Source organism: Microplitis mediator, chromosome 8, assembly GCF_029852145.1.
Source record: "Microplitis mediator isolate UGA2020A chromosome 8, iyMicMedi2.1, whole genome shotgun sequence".
Taxonomy (NCBI): Eukaryota; Metazoa; Arthropoda; class Insecta; order Hymenoptera; family Braconidae; genus Microplitis; species Microplitis mediator.
In genome coordinates, this window is record NC_079976.1 from 24,260,223 (window position 1) to 24,276,983 (window position 16,761).

At 31.5% G+C, this 16,761-nt stretch overlaps 1 long non-coding RNA gene across 1 annotated transcript; it reads left to right on the forward strand.

Moving 5' to 3' along the window:
- The first annotated feature begins 13,711 nt into the window (after positions 1-13,711).
- LOC130672871 (uncharacterized) lies at positions 13,712-14,626 on the forward strand. Its single transcript, XR_008990784.1, has 3 exons — positions 13,712-13,943; positions 14,080-14,223; positions 14,325-14,626. It is a non-coding gene; the product is annotated as an uncharacterized LOC130672871 (long non-coding RNA).
- Positions 14,627-16,761: the final 2,135 nt, after the last annotated feature.

The following is a 16,761-nucleotide window of genomic DNA, read 5'->3' on the forward strand; positions in this document are numbered from 1 at the left end:
CTCCAACCATTCGACGGAGAAAGTAGGGGAATAATAATAACAGTAAGCGAGCGCTCGGAATAGTCCATCGGCTGAAGAGGAGGTCCCGTAAACATTTTGTTGGCACCGGGTAAATCCAACTGTTTCTTATGTATTTTGGGCCAAGGATCACGAAAATCGGGTCCATTTTGTTCAAAAGTGGTGCAAACAATTGTTTATAACAATTTAATTGTTTAAATCGAAATAACTCCCGAACGGCTGGTTTGTTGGGGCAGCGTAGAGGAAAAAAAATGTTCAGAATAAAAAAATACACAAAAAAGATATCACATGTTTTTTTTGTATCTCGAATATTTCGCGAGATATAATAAAAAAACGAGCCGGCGCTCGGACCTCTCCCTCTCGCACTAGCGACTGCCTATGCGCGAGCTCTCTCTGCGCCAAATCGCGTCAGATGCTTGATTGGCCGGAATTTTTCTAAGTTTTTTACATTAAAAATCAAAGAAAAAAAAAAAAAAATCGACAAATTGTTGATACTACCAATCGACAGCATTTTTTCTGAAACGAATTTCTGTCGTATCGTCAAAAGACGTTTTTTTTTTTGTTCACAAATGTTCTAAACAAATTATTCCTTTGGCTGAAGAGGGAAGCCCGTATGCACTTTTAGGTCCCCGGATTCTGATTAATGATATTTACGTATTTTTTTCCGAGGATCACGAAAAACTAGGTTATTTTGCTCGCCGATGGTAGGTTTAATTGTTAATAACAATTTAATTGTTTATAACGATATAAATCAAGAAGGACTGATTTGACGGGGAAGTTTATTTAAAAAAAAAGTTTTAAAATTGAAAAACCAACAAAAAATGTCCTTATCATTATTTTGATAGAATGAATATTTTCGGAGATAGCGCAAAAAACAACAAGTAGCGGTCGAACCTCTCTCTCGCGCGCACGCATCCCACGGACTCTAGCGACGAACGACAGGCACAGAAAAATAAAGGGACGAAAAAAAAATTCAATTCTCGATGTACACCTGAGATTAAAGAAGGAAACTCATGGGAATTTTCTAGGACACTATACAGAAGATTCCCAGACCCATAATCGATAGATTAACCCCATGGACACCGAGGAACAGCCCCATAAATAGGAGTTTCTTAATTAAATTGCCGAATTTTCAACTTTAAAAAATTTAATCCTCGATGTACACCTGAGATTAAGGAAGGAAACTCATGGGAATTTTCTAGGACACTATACAGAAGATTCCCAGACCCATAACTAAAATATTAACCCCATAGACACCGAGTAACAGCCCCATAGAAGGGGATTTTTCAATTAAATTGTTGAATTTTCGACTTTAAAAAATTCAATCCTCGATGTACACCTGAGATTAAGGAAGGAAACTCATAAGAATTTTCTAGGACACTATACAGAAAATTCCCAGACCCATAATTAAAATATTAACCCCATAGACATCGAGTAACAGCCCCATAAATGGGGATTTTTCAATTAAATTGTTGAATTTTCGACTTTAAAAAATTCAATCCTCGATGTACACCTGAGATTAAGGAAGGAAACTCATGGGAATTTTCTAGGACACTATACAGAAAATTCCCAGACCCATAACTAAAATATTAACCCCATAGACACCGAGTAACAGCCCCATAGAAGGGGATTTTTCAATTAAATTGTTGAATTTTCGACTTTAAAAAATTCAATCCTCGATGTACACCTGAGATTAAGGAAGGAAACTCATGGGAATTTTCTAGGACACTATACAGAAGATTCCCAGACCCATAATTAAAATATTAACCCCATAGACATCGAGTAACAGCCCCATAGAAGGGGGTTTTTTAATTAAATTGTCGAATATTCAACTTTAAAAAATTCAATCCTCGATGTTCACCTGAGATTAAGGAAGAAAACTCATGGGAATTTTCTAGGACACTATACAGAAGATTCCCAGACCCATAATTAAAATATTAACCCCATAGACACCGAGTAACAGCCCTATAGAAGGGGATTTTTCAATTAAATTGTCGAATTTTCGACTTTTAAAAATTCAATCCTCGATGTTCACCTGAGATTAAGGAAGGAAACTCATGGGAATTTTCTAGGACACTATACAGAAAATTCCCAGACCCATAATTAAAATATTAACCCCATAGACATCGAGTAACAGCCCCATAGAAGGGGGTTTTTTAATTAAATTGTCGAATATTCAACTTTAAAAAATTCAATCCTCGATGTTCACCTGAGATTAAGGAAGGAAACTCATGGGAATTTTCTAGGACACTATACAGAAGATTCTCAGACCCATAATTGAAATATTAACCCCATAGACACCGAGTAACAGCCCTATAGAAGGGGATTTTTCAATTAAATTGTCGAATTTTCAACTTTCAAAAATTCAATCCTCGATGTTCACCTGAGATTAAGGAAGGAAACTCATGGGAATTTTCTAGGACACTATGCAGAAAATTCCCAGACCCATAATTAAAATATTAACCCCATAGACATCGAGTAACAGCCCCATAAATGGGGATTTTTCAATTAAATTGTCGAATATTCAACTTTAAAAAATTCAATCCTCGATGTACACCTGAGATTAAGGAAGGAAACTCATGGGAATTTTTTAGGACACTATACAGAAGATTCCCAGACCCATATCTAAAATATTAACCCCATAGACATCGAGTAACAGCCCCATAGAAGGGGATTTTTCAATTAAATTGTCGAATTTTCGACTTTAAAAAATTCAATCCTCGATGTTCACCTGAGATTAAGAAAGGAAACTCATGGGAATCTTCTAGGACACTATACAGAAAATTCCCAGACCCATAATCAAAATATTAACCCCATAGACATCGAGTAACAGCCCCATAAATGGGGATTTTTCAATTAAATTGTCGAATTTTCGACTTTAAAAAATTCAATCCTCGATGTTCACCTGAGATTAAGAAAGGAAACTCATGGGAATCTTCTAGGACACTATACAGAAAATTCCCAGACCCATAATCAAAATATTAACCCCATAGACATCGAGTAACAGCCCCATAAATGGGGATTTTTCAATTAAATTGTCGAATTTTCGACTTTAAAAAATTCAATCCTCGATGTTCACCTGAGATTAAGGAAGGAAACTCATGGGAATTTTCTAGGACACTATACAGAAGATTCCCAGACCCATAATTAAAATATTAACCCCATAGACACCGAGTAACAGCCCCATAGAAGGGGGTTTTTTAATTAAATTAACGAATTTTCGACTTTGAAAAATTCTATTGTAGCTGCAAAAATAATAATATGCTGTGTTGCAGTTTTTGCCACTGTGTAAATAACAAAGAATGTGAAAACTATATATTTTAATCAAAACATTGACATGTAATTAAAAGATCAAGTTTTTTATTGTTTGCAATATAATTCAAGACGAATAAAGTATTTAGTACTTCGTATGTGTTTTCCCCCATGAAAAAAAAAATAAATTACGAAGTATATAAAAAATATATTTTAAATATGTTAACAATATATAAATATAAATAAATTATTTATAGTAAATACATTTTTAAAACTACCTTTTAGCCGATTTTCTTATATATTTTATATATATCAAATATATTTTAGATATATGCAAAATATATTTATTTTATATGTTTAGCTATGTATTTTTTATGTATTTTGAAATATTTCTTAAATATATCTAAAATATATTTAAAATATATATAAAAATCGGCCAAAAGTGAGTTATCAAAAATATATATTTACTATACATATTTTTTAAATATTTGATCGATTGATTATGGGTCACGAAATCTTCAGAAGGGTCTACTAAAAAAAATTCTATGAGTTTCTTTCCTTAATATACAGTGGTCACCGAGAACTGAATTTTATAACACTTAAATTCGCGAAAAACAAGTTAAATAACGACTTTTATGGGGCTGTCACTCGGTGTCTATGGGGTAGATCGATTAATTATGGGTCAGGAAATCTTCAGTAGGGTCTACTATAAAAATTCTATGAGTTTCTTTTATTAATCTCGAGCAGCCACCGACGACTAAATTTTTTTCAAGTCTAGTTTTAGTTAAATAAGATAAAATTCGGATCTTATGGGGTCGGTACTTGGTGTCTATGGGGTGGATCAATTAATTATGGGTCAGGAAATCTTCAGTAGGGTCTACTATAAAAATTCTATAAGTTTCTTTTCTTAATCTCGAGTAGACATCGAGAACTTAAATTTTTAAAACTCAAATTCTCGAAAAACAAGTTAAATAACGACTTTTATGGGGCTGTCAACCGGTGTCCATGGGGTTAATCTATTGATTATGGGTCTAGGAATCTTTTGTATAGTGTCCTCGAAGATTCCCAAGAGTTTCCTTCCTTAATCTCAGGTGTACATCGAGGATTGAATTTTTTAAAGTTGAAAATTCGACAATTTAATTAAAAAACCCCCTTCTATGGGGCTGTTACTCGATGTCTATGGGGTTAATATTTTAATTATGTGTCTGGAAATCTTCTGTATAGTGTCCTAGAAAATTCCCATGAGTTTCCTTCCTTAATCTCAGGTGAACATCGAGGATTGAATTTTTTAAAGTCGAAAATTCGACAATTTAATTGAAAAAACTCCTATTTATGGGGCTGTTACTCGGTGTCCATGGAGTTAATCTATCGATTATGGGTCTGGGAATCTTCTTTATAGTGTCCTAGAAAATTCCCATGAGTTTCCTTCCTTAATCTCAGGTGAACACCGAGGATTGAATTTTTTAAAGTTGAAAATTCGACAATTTAATTAAAAAACCCCCTTCTATGGGGCTGTTACTCGGTGTCTATGGGGTTAATATTTTAATTATGTGTCTGGAAATCTTCTGTATAGTGTCCTAGAAAATTCCCATGAGTTTCCTTCCTTAATCTCAGGTGAACATCGAGGATTGAATTTTTTAAAGTCGAAAATTCGACAATTCAATTGAAAAAACTCCTATTTATGGGGCTGTTACTCGGTGTCCATGGAGTTAATCTACCGATTATGGGTCTGGGAATCTTCTTTATAGTGTCCTAGAAAATTCCCATGAGTTTCCTTCCTTAATCTCAGGTGAACACCGAGGATTGAATTTTTTAAAGTCGAAAATTCGACAATTTAATTGAAAAATCCCCTTCTATGGGGCTGTTACTCGGTGTCTATGGGGTTAATATTTTAATTATGGGTCTGGGAATCTTCTGTATAGTGTTCTAAAAAATTCCCATGAGTTTCCTTCCTTAATCTCAGGTGAACATCGAGGATTGAATTTTTTAAAGTCGAAAATTCGACAATTTAATTGAAAAATCCACTTCTATGGGGCTGTTACTCGGTGTCTATGGGGTTAATATTTTAATTATGGGTCTGGGAATTTTCTGTATAGTGTCCTAGAAGATTCCCATGAGTTTCCTTCCTTAATCTCAGGTGTACATCGAGGATTGAATTTTTTAAAGTTGAAAATTCGACAATTTAATTAAAAAACCCCTTTCTATGGGGCTGTTACTCGGTGTCCATGGAGTTAATCTACCGATTATGGGTCTGGGAATCTTCTTTATAGTGTCCTAGAAAATTCCCATGAGTTTCCTTCCTTAATCTCAGGTGAACACCGAGGATTGAATTTTTTAAAGTCGAAAATTCGACAATTTAATTGAAAAATCCCCTTCTATGGGGCTGTTACTCGGTGTCTATGGGGTTAATATTTTAATTATGGGTCTGGGAATCTTCTGTATAGTGTTCTAAAAAATTCCCATGAGTTTCCTTCCTTAATCTCAGGTGAACATCGAGGATTGAATTTTTTAAAGTCGAAAATTCGACAATTTAATTGAAAAATCCACTTCTATGGAGCTGTTACTCGGTGTCTATGGGGTTAATATTTTAATTATGGGTCTGGGAATTTTCTGTATAGTGTCCTCGAAGATTCCCATGAGTTTCCTTCCTTAATCTCAGGTGAACATCGAGGATTGAATTTTTTAAAGTCGAAAATTCGACAATTTAATTGAAAAATCCACTTCTATGGGGCTGTTACTCGGTGTCTATGGGGTTAATATTTTAATTATGGGTCTGGGAATTTTCTGTATAGTGTCCTAGAAGATTCCCATGAGTTTCCTTCCTTAATCTCAGGTGTACATCGAGGATTGAATTTTTTAAAGTTGAAAATTCGACAATTTAATTAAAAAACCCCCTTCTATGGGGCTGTTACTCGGTGTCTATGGGGTTAATATTTTAATTATGGGTCTGGGAATCTTCTGTATAGTGTTCTAGAAAATTCCCATGAGTTTCCTTCCTTAATCTCAGGTGAACATCGAGGATTGAATTTTTTAAAGTCGAAAATTCGACAATTTAATTGGAAAATCCCCTTCTATGGGGCTGTTACTCGGTGTCTATGGGGTTAATATTTTAATTATGGGTCTGGGAATCTTCTGTATAGTGTCCTAGAAAATTCCCATGAGTTTCCTTCCTTAATCTCAGGTGAACACCGAGGATTGAATTTTTTAAAGTCGAAAATTCGACAATTTAATTGGAAAATCCCCTTCTATGGGGCTGTTACTCGGTGTCTATGGGGTTAATATTTTAATTATGTGTCTGGAAATCTTCTGTATAGTGTCCTAGAAAATTCCCATGAGTTTCCTTCCTTAATCTCAGGTGAACACCGAGGATTGAATTTTTTAAAGTCGAAAATTCGACAATTTAATTGAAAAATCCCCTTCTATGGGGCTGTTACTCGGTGTCTATGGGGTTAATATTTTAATTATGGGTCTGGGAATCTTCTGTATAGTGTTCTAAAAAATTCCCATGAGTTTCCTTCCTTAATCTCAGGTGAACATCGAGGATTGAATTTTTTAAAGTCGAAAATTCGACAATTTAATTGGAAAATCCCCTTCTATGGGGCTGTTACTCGGTGTCTATGGGGTTAATATTTTAATTATGTGTCTGGAAATCTTCTGTATAGTGTCCTAGAAAATTCCCATGAGTTTCCTTCCTTAATCTCAGGTGAACACCGAGGATTGAATTTTTTAAAGTCGAAAATTCGACAATTTAATTGAAAAATCCCCTTCTATGGGGCTGTTACTCGGTGTCTATGGGGTTAATATTTTAATTATGGGTCTGGGAATCTTCTGTATAGTGTTCTAAAAAATTCCCATGAGTTTCCTTCCTTAATCTCAGGTGAACATCGAGGATTGAATTTTTTAAAGTCGAAAATTCGACAATTTAATTGAAAAATCCACTTCTATGGGGCTGTTACTCGGTGTCTATGGGGTTAATATTTTAATTATGGGTCTGGGAATTTTCTGTATAGTGTCCTAGAAGATTCCCATGAGTTTCCTTCCTTAATCTCAGGTGAACATCGAGGATTGAATTTTTTAAAGTCGAAAATTCGACAATTTAATTGGAAAATCCCCTTCTATGGGGCTGTTACTCGGTGTCTATGGGGTTAATATTTTAATTATGGGTCTGGGAATCTTCTGTATAGTGTTCTAAAAAATTCCCATGAGTTTCCTTCCTTAATCTCAGGTGAACATCGAGGATTGAATTTTTTAAAGTCGAAAATTCGACAATTTAATTGAAAAATCCCCTTCTATAGGGCTGTTACTCGGTGTCTATGGGGTTAATATTTTAATTATGGGTCTGGGAATCTTCTGTATAGTGTTCTAGAAAATTCCCATGAGTTTCCTTCCTTAATCTCAGGTGAACATCGAGGATTGAATTTTTTAAAGTCGAAAATTCGACAATTTAATTGGAAAATCCCCTTCTATGGGGCTGTTACTCGGTGTCTATGGGGTTAATATTTTAATTATGGGTCTGGGAATCTTCTGTATAGTGTCCTAGAAAATTCCCATGAGTTTCCTTCCTTAATCTCAGGTGTACATCGAGGATTGAATTTTTTAAAGTCGAAAATTCAACAATTTAATTGAAAAATCCCCTTCTATGGGGCTGTTACTCGGTGTCTATGGGGTTAATATTTTAGTTATGGGTCTGGGAATTTTCTGTATAGTGTCCTAGAAAATTCCCATGAGTTTCCTTCCTTAATCTCAGGTGTATATCGAGGATTGAATTTTTTAAAGTCGAAAATTCAACAATTTAATTGAAAAATCCCCTTCTATGGGGCTGTTACTCGGTGTCTATGGGGTTAATATTTTAGTTATGGGTCTGGGAATCTTCTGTATAATGTCCTAGAAAATTCCCATGAGTTTCCTTCCTTAATCTCAAGTGTACATCGAGGATTAAATTTTTTAAAGTTGAAAATTCGACAATTTAATTAAAAAACTCCTATTTATGGGGCTGTTCCTCGGTGTCCATGGGGTTAATCTATCGATTATGGGTCTGGGAATCTTCTGTATAGTGTCCTAGAAAATTCCCATGAGTTTCCTTCCTTAATCTCAGGTGTACATCGAGAATTGAATTTTTTTTTCGTCCCTTTATTTTTCTGTGCCTGTCGTTCGTCGCTAGAGTCCGTGGGATGCGTGCGCGCGAGAGAGAGGTTCGACCGCTACTTGTTGTTTTTTGCGCTATCTCCGAAAATATTCATTCTATCAAAATAATGATAAGGACATTTTTTGTTGGTTTTTCAATTTTAAAACTTTTTTTTTAAATAAACTTCCCCGTCAAATCAGTCCTTCTTGATTTATATCGTTATAAACAATTAAATTGTTATTAACAATTAAACCTACCATCGGCGAGCAAAATAACCTAGTTTTTCGTGATCCTCGGAAAAAAATACGTAAATATCATTAATCAGAATCCGGGGACCTAAAAGTGCATACGGGCTTCCCTCTTCAGCCAAAGGAATAATTTGTTTAGAACATTTGTGAACAAAAAAAAAAACGTCTTTTGACGATACGACAGAAATTCGTTTCAGAAAAAATGCTGTCGATTGGTAGTATCGACAATTTGTCGATTTTTTGAACCCATTTTGGACTTTGAAAAAATCCATTTGTTTATAACATTTGTGAACAAAAAAAAAAAACGTCTTTTGACGATACGACAGAAATTCGTTTCAGAAAAATGCTGTCGATTGGTAGTATCAACAATTTGTCGATTTTTTTTTTTTTTCTTTGATTTTTAATGTAAAAAACTTAGAAAAATTCCGGCCAATCAAGCATCTGACGCGATTTGGCGCAGAGAGAGCTCGCGCATAGGCAGTCGCTAGTGCGAGAGGGAGAGGTCCGAGCGCCGGCTCGTTTTTTTATTATATCTCGCGAAATATTCGAGATACAAAAAAAACATATGATATCTTTTTTGTGTATTTTTTTATTCTGAACATTTTTTTTCCTCTACGCTGCCCCAACAAACCAGCCGTTCGGGAGTTATTTCGATTTAAACAATTAAATTGTTATAAACAATTGTTTGCACCACTTTTGAACAAAATGGACCCGATTTTCGTGATCCTTGGCCCAAAATACATAAGATACAGTTGGATTTACCCGGTGCCAACAACATGTTTACGGGACCTCCTCTTCAGCCGATGGACTATGATAGATATAGATATATTATTTATTTGGCCATGAGATCATAATCCCTTGTGGCCATACATAAGAATAGATACATTTTTACATTGGTTTAGTACATAATATTAATATTAATATAAATATAAAATATGAATTTAAATTTTCCTGATTAAAGATACTCATTCAGAACGATTGAAATGAATATTTTTAATTAGGGCTAAGTTAAATTACATTAATTTAATCTAATCAGTTCCAGGTTAGAAATAACTATATAATTTCTTAATTAATCGGTTCTTGACTACGAAAATAGTTGAATGCAGCGTTACGAAATTCATTAAAAGTATCAAGATTTGTAAGATTCGGTGGTAATGTATTCCAGATGCGTATTGCTGATACGATAAATGACTTATCATAAAAAGCAAGATGGCTAGTTGGAAGTCTTAAATAATCTTGTCTTACATCTCCTCTACGCAACATAGGTTGCAGAAAAATTAGTTCATCACGGAATAATTGACATTGATCTAAGTTAATAGCTTTGTACAGTATGCAAGAGAGAAAATAGTTTCTTCGCGTTTTCAATGTAAGCCATCCGAGCTTATTATAGTAAGGTGTAACGTGCTCGAATCTACTAATTTTAAAAATAAAACGCACACAAGCATTTAGTTTGCGTTGTAGTTTACATTGCTGCTTTTGAGTGATATTTGTGTAGATTAGAGCACAGTAATCAAATATCGGAAAAACAAGTGTAGTCACTAATTTTTTCCGTATTTTTTCACTAAAAAATTCATTATTTATTTTTAATTGCGCAAGAACTCTCATACTTCGCTTACATACATTATCTATTTGATCATTCCATGAAAGCGTACTATCAAGTATTACACCCAAATATTTCACAGAGCTTACAAAGTCAATCACCGTTTGGTTAACAATAATTTTATCACAAGATTTACATTGATCAAGATTAACATTATATGAACTACCAAAAATTAGACATTTTGTTTTATCTGAATTAAGCTTAAGGTCATTATCATTGCACCATTCACAAATAACTTTTATTATTTCATTAAGTTCTCTGATTGTAGTATTAATACTAGCAATATTACATGATGAATAAATTACAAGATCGTCCGCATAAAATAAATACTTACAGCGAAGTAATTTGCCTAAATCAGATACATATAGAGAGTATAATAGTGGCCCTAGAACACTACCTTGAGGAACACCTCTAAGTACAGTTCTCCAATTCGACGTTGTACCATTCAGATTATCACGTATTGCTTGTTTTCTTTGATTAAGGTAACTAGCCATCCATTGTAAAGAATTATCTGAAAATCCCATACCTTTTAGTTTATTAATTAATTTAATATGATTGACTGAGTCAAATGCCTTACTGAAATCAAAGAAAACACTAATTGTGACTCTTGAATGATCAACTGCAAAACGAATATCATCTAACAATCTGGTAATAGCAGTTTGCGTATTCATGCCTTCTCTAAAAGCTGTTTGAAATTTATCTATAAAATTATTATCAACAACATATTTTAATATCTGATCATATACACAACGTTCGAAAGCTTTACTTAATACACATAAAATCGATATCGGGCGATAATCTGAAAACTTCTCAGAATCTCGCTTTTTAGGCACAGGCACTACAAACGATTTTTTCCATAATTCTGGGAACTTACAAGTAGATAAAGACAAATTAAATAAATAGGTGAATAGATATAACATAAAAGGTAACATTATTTTATAACATTTAATTGAGAAACCATCAGCGCCAACAGAGCTAGATGTTATTCTCATAATTGACTTTTTAACTGAAACACTATTAATACGCAAGAAATTGAATTGTGATTGTAATTTAGATGTTAACTGATTAGATAAATCTAAATTATCACTATTTATGTCACCAGTTTCAGCACAATTTATGTAGTAGTCATTCATTTCATCTATATTAAGATTCAATAAGTGTTCACTTTCATGTGTCTTTATCAAACCAAGTTCTCTGAAGTCATTCCATAATGATCGCGAATTCTTTTCAGTCATGAATCTATTTTCAAGATAATTTTTTTTTCCAACAGTAATACGCTTTTTGATTAATTTTCGCACATTAGAGTACTCAGCATATGCAAACCCAGTCCTTTTGTAAATTCTGTATAATTTGCCACGTCTTCGCTGAAGATCTTTAATTTCGTTTGTAATCCAGGGTGCAGATTTACGCTTCACCAACTTAGATTTAAGTGGTGCAACATTATCTAAAATATTATTCATCGATGTGTGAAGATATTCATTTACAGCATCAACTGAATCCAAGTTATCATTAATTGAAATATTAATTGAAATATCATTACACATTCTTTCTAAGATATTAATGTCAACATAGTTCCAGTTTCTATATTGTATGACTCGTGGACAGTGTTTAGGTACTTGATAATTATATCTAATAGAGATTAAATCATGTCCAGATAAAAATGGCTCCGATGATTGTTTGGAAGATATAATTTTAACAGGATCACTAATCATGCAAACATCTAACCACGTATGCGTCGTAGAAGTATGATGAGTTGGCAGATAAGGTACAAAGTGCAATCCAAAATTATCACAAAATCGTCGTAATTCTCGCGATTTATAATCATTTACACATAAATTAGCATTAAAATCTCCTACTAAAATTACGTCTTTATAGTGTGGCATAATATCTTCCAAATCTGACTCAAGCACTTCTAAATGTCCAGTGTTTGGTGGCCGATAAACAGCTCCAATTACAATTTTGTGTCGGACAGCTGACCATATCTCGATGAATAAATACTCAGGATGCTTCGGTAGTAAGTTTCCAGATGACAAAATATAACGTGAAGACAACGTATTTTTAACATATATTGCAACACCACCTCCGATTCGCCCCCTATCATTTCTATACAACACATATGACGGTAGACGAAATTGTAGATCTGTGGAATTATCAGTCAGCCAAGTTTCTGAAATTGCAATTACATCAAAGGAATGCACTCGAAAAAATTCTTTAAATTCTGCAAAATGGCTATGTAGTGATTGCGCATTAAGATGGCATAGATGTAATTCTTTAGAGACTGAGGTAGATAACGGCAAAACATTTGGCAAAGTTGGTGACACTGGAACTGCAACAAGTCATGCAAGAAGACGACTATGATATATATGATATATATATGATATACCAGCTCCTGCTACCCGTGCTTCGCGACCTGCATCCGTGCACAATAATCCACCAGCTCCAACATTTCATTATCAAGTGGGTCAGCCCAATTACGAAGAATACTATTCGCAAGAATATTTACAAAATAACAACAATCCGTCATATTCGCAAGCTCATTATTCTTATCAATAAATAAGCTAGTTTAATTTTCCTAATATCAATTTTCCTTTATAATTAAAATTATTATTATTATTATAATTAGCTATGTATTAAATAGATTAAAAAAATAAAAACTTTTTAAAAATTCATTTACGTTTTTAAACTTGATAAAGATTGATTATTTAAAAACATAATTAGTAAACATCGTTGTTTTATCAGTAATAATTAATAAACAATTGAGTAATAATTGATTTAATACATTTTTATAGTTATAATTTTAGTGAAATAAAATTAATTAACAAAAACAAAAATAAGTATATTAGACTGATTGATGGGAAAATACGTTTTAAGTGTGGCATTTTATTACCTCGGCAATGACTTATTCTACTGGTAAGCTTAGGATATAATATAGTAAGGAATTTAGATCGGGTGCAAATTCAAATATTATTTATAATGTACATTTCGCAACACAGTTGGTACCTGATGAAATTAAATATTTAATTATTGTGGAAGTAAGGCATCCAAAACTGAATACTTAAAAAAGTAAGTACAGAAAACGTGAAGCAATTTTTAATTAAAAAATAATTGAAGAAATAACATTTCAAAAAAGCGCATACTGATTTTTTATAATCCATTAAATGGAAATAATTGTTTTTTTTACAACTAACATTGAAAAGGAAAAAAAATCTACACGAATTCACATTTTTCTTTTTGGATTTTAAATTATTAGTTTAAATAAAAAAATACTAAAGTAGTTGCGAATTTGCGAATGATTGTTCAATGACTTGAAAAAAAATTAATCCCGATCAATATAAAATAATATGACAAGGAAAGAATTGTATAAGGAAAAGAAAAAAAATACAAATGTGAAAATAGTTTGAATTCAGAATTTTAAAATGGCGATACGCGCTCCCATTCCGCCATCTTATGTTTGTCTGTAGTTATTAACACATGGCTTAGGCATGCATGATATATTTAGTGGAGTTCGGTTATGAGTATAAGAAAGTGGATTATTTTAATTACCATGAAGGATAAATATTAAAAACCATTCACACAAAATTAAAATAAAAATTAAAATTTGTGAAACCAAAGCGAGTCAAGTGCGTGATTTTATGAATATATAACGAAAAAGAAAAAAAATGTTCATAGAAACGTAAACACTTACTAAGGTTATGTACAGGTAAATAAATATTAAAAATAGTTATAATGCAATAAACAATGCCTGAATAATAATTGAACTTTATTGAAATGAAACCAAATACTTTATAGGATTAATTATAGTCATAAATACGATAATAAAAAAATATAATTTTTAGTAGCGGTAAACAATGTGTAACGCCGAACCTGTATCAACAAGTTCGAACTTGTGAATAAATACCAGGTCAATGAGATAAAAACAAATAGAAAAATATATTTTGAATAAAAAGATGGAAAAATAATGTCCTAATTCATACTATGAGGTAAGAAGTTTAGTTGAAATGAGAAAATTACAAACAAAAAAAATTCTTTTAATAAGCTTAGCGATTGAAATGAAATTTACCGAACATTTAATTTTTTCTAGGAATTAACCGACTGGATGTGAAAACATATTGTGGAGTAGGAACTGAATCCTCATTTGCTATGCAAGAGCATTGAGAATGATTCAAAATCTTCTAAAACCAAAAAAAAATAGAATTGCATCGCTAACCATCATCGAATTAAGACAACAGTCAAAGAAGATGTAGGATTATCGGGCAAGTTTGATAGTAAGAATTGAATTCGACGCACCTTGGAAAGTGAAAGTGAAAGCAGATTGAATTTTTAAGATGAAAATACTAATGCGCTTGTCGGTCAGAAATTGAATGTCTGAAAATATGTAGAAAATGGACGTGGAAAAATATTCAAATCTACGTCAAAAAAAAAAAAAATTACAAATAATTTAAGTAAGATGTTTATTAAATTTAAAATTAGTCAGCACTTTTTAGAGAACTAAGAATGGATACTAATTAAAAATCAAAATTGCATGCTTGTAATAAACTTTACAACATACCAAAGACTGAATTTAAAAATAATTTAAATTTGTTTATGAAAAAACTAAAATTAAAAATTCGGCAGAATTTTTTAAGAAACTAAGAATAAATGCTGGATGAAAATTAAAATAGAACACATGGAATCAATTTTTACAAATATTCGGGACAGAATCTAAAAATACTTTATTTTAATATTTAAAATATTTAAATTAGCAATTTGCCAGCAGTTTTTAGGAAACTAAAAGTCGTTGCTGGCTCGAAATTCCAAATTAAATACTCGGAATTTATTTCAAAAAATAGCAGAGAATAAATTTAAAAATTTTTATTTTTGAATTTTTAAATATTTGAATCTGAAATTTGCCAGCAGTTTTTAGGAAACTAAAAGTCGTTGCTGGCTCGAAATTCCAAATTAAATATTTGATTTAATTTATAAGAATATCAGGTAATAAACTTAAAAATTATTATTTTTTAATTTTTAAATATTTACATCTGAAATTTGCCAGCAGTTTTTAGGAAACTAAAAACAAATGCTGGCTCAAATTCCAAATTGAATACTCGGAATTTATTTCAAAAAATAGCAGAGAATAAATTTAAAAATTATTATTTTTTAATTTTTAAATATTTACATTTGAAATTTGCCAGCAGTTTTTAGGAAACTAAAAACCAATGCTGGCTCAAATTCCAAATTAAATATTTGATTTAATTTATAAGAATATCAGGTGATAAACTTAAAAATTTTTATTTTTTAATTTTTAAGTATTTACATTTGAAATTTGCCAGCAGTTTTTAGGAGACTGAAAACCAATGCTGGCTCAAATTCCAAATTAAATACTCGGAATTTATTTCAAAAAATAGCAGAGAATAAATTTAAAAATTTTTATTTTTTAATTTTTAAATATTTGAATCTGAAATTTGCCAGCAGTTTTTAGGAAACTAAAAGTCGTTGCTGGCTCGAAATTCCAAATTAAATATTTGATTTAATTTATAAGAATATCAGGTAATAAACTTAAAAATTATTATTTTTTAAGTTTTAAATATTTACATCTGAAATTTGCCAGCAGTTTTTAGGAAACTAAAAACAAATGCTGGCTCAAATTCCAAATTGAATACTCGGAATTTATTTCAAAAAATAGCAGAGAATAAATTTAAAAATTATTATTTTTTAATTTTTAAATATTTACATTTGAAATTTGCCAGCAGTTTTTAGGAAACTAAAAACAAATGCTGGCTCAAATTCCAAATTGAATACTCGGAATTTATTTCAAAAAATAGCAGAGAATAAATTTAAAAATTATTATTTTTTAATTTTTAAATATTTACATCTGAAATTTGCCAGCAGTTTTTAGGAAACTAAAAGTCGTTGCTGGCTCGAAATTCCAAATTAAATATTTGATTTAATTTATAAGAATATCAGGTAATAAACTTAAAAATTATTATTTTTTAAGTTTTAAATATTTACATCTGAAATTTGCCAGCAGTTTTTAGGAAACTAAAAGTCGTTGCTGGCTCGAAATTCCAAATTAAATATTTGATTTAATTTATAAGAATATCAGGTAATAAACTTAAAAATTATTATTTTTTAATTTTTAAATATTTACATCTGAAATTTGCCAGCAGTTTTTAGGAAACTAAAAGTCGTTGCTGGCTCAAATTCCAAATTAAATATTTGATTTAATTTATAAGAATATCAGGTAATAAACTTAAAAATTATTATTTTTTAATTTTTAAATATTTACATCTGAAATTTGCCAGCAGTTTTTAGGAAACTAAAAGTCGTTGCTGGCTCAAATTCCAAATTAAATATTTGATTTAATTTATAAGAATATCAGGTAATAAACTTAAAAATTATTATTTTTTAATTTTTAAATATTTACATCTGAAATTTGCCAGCAGTTTTTAGGAAACTAAAAACAAATGCTGGCTCAAATTCCAAATTGAATACTCGGAATTTATTTCAAAAAATAGCAGAGAATAAATTTAAAAATTATT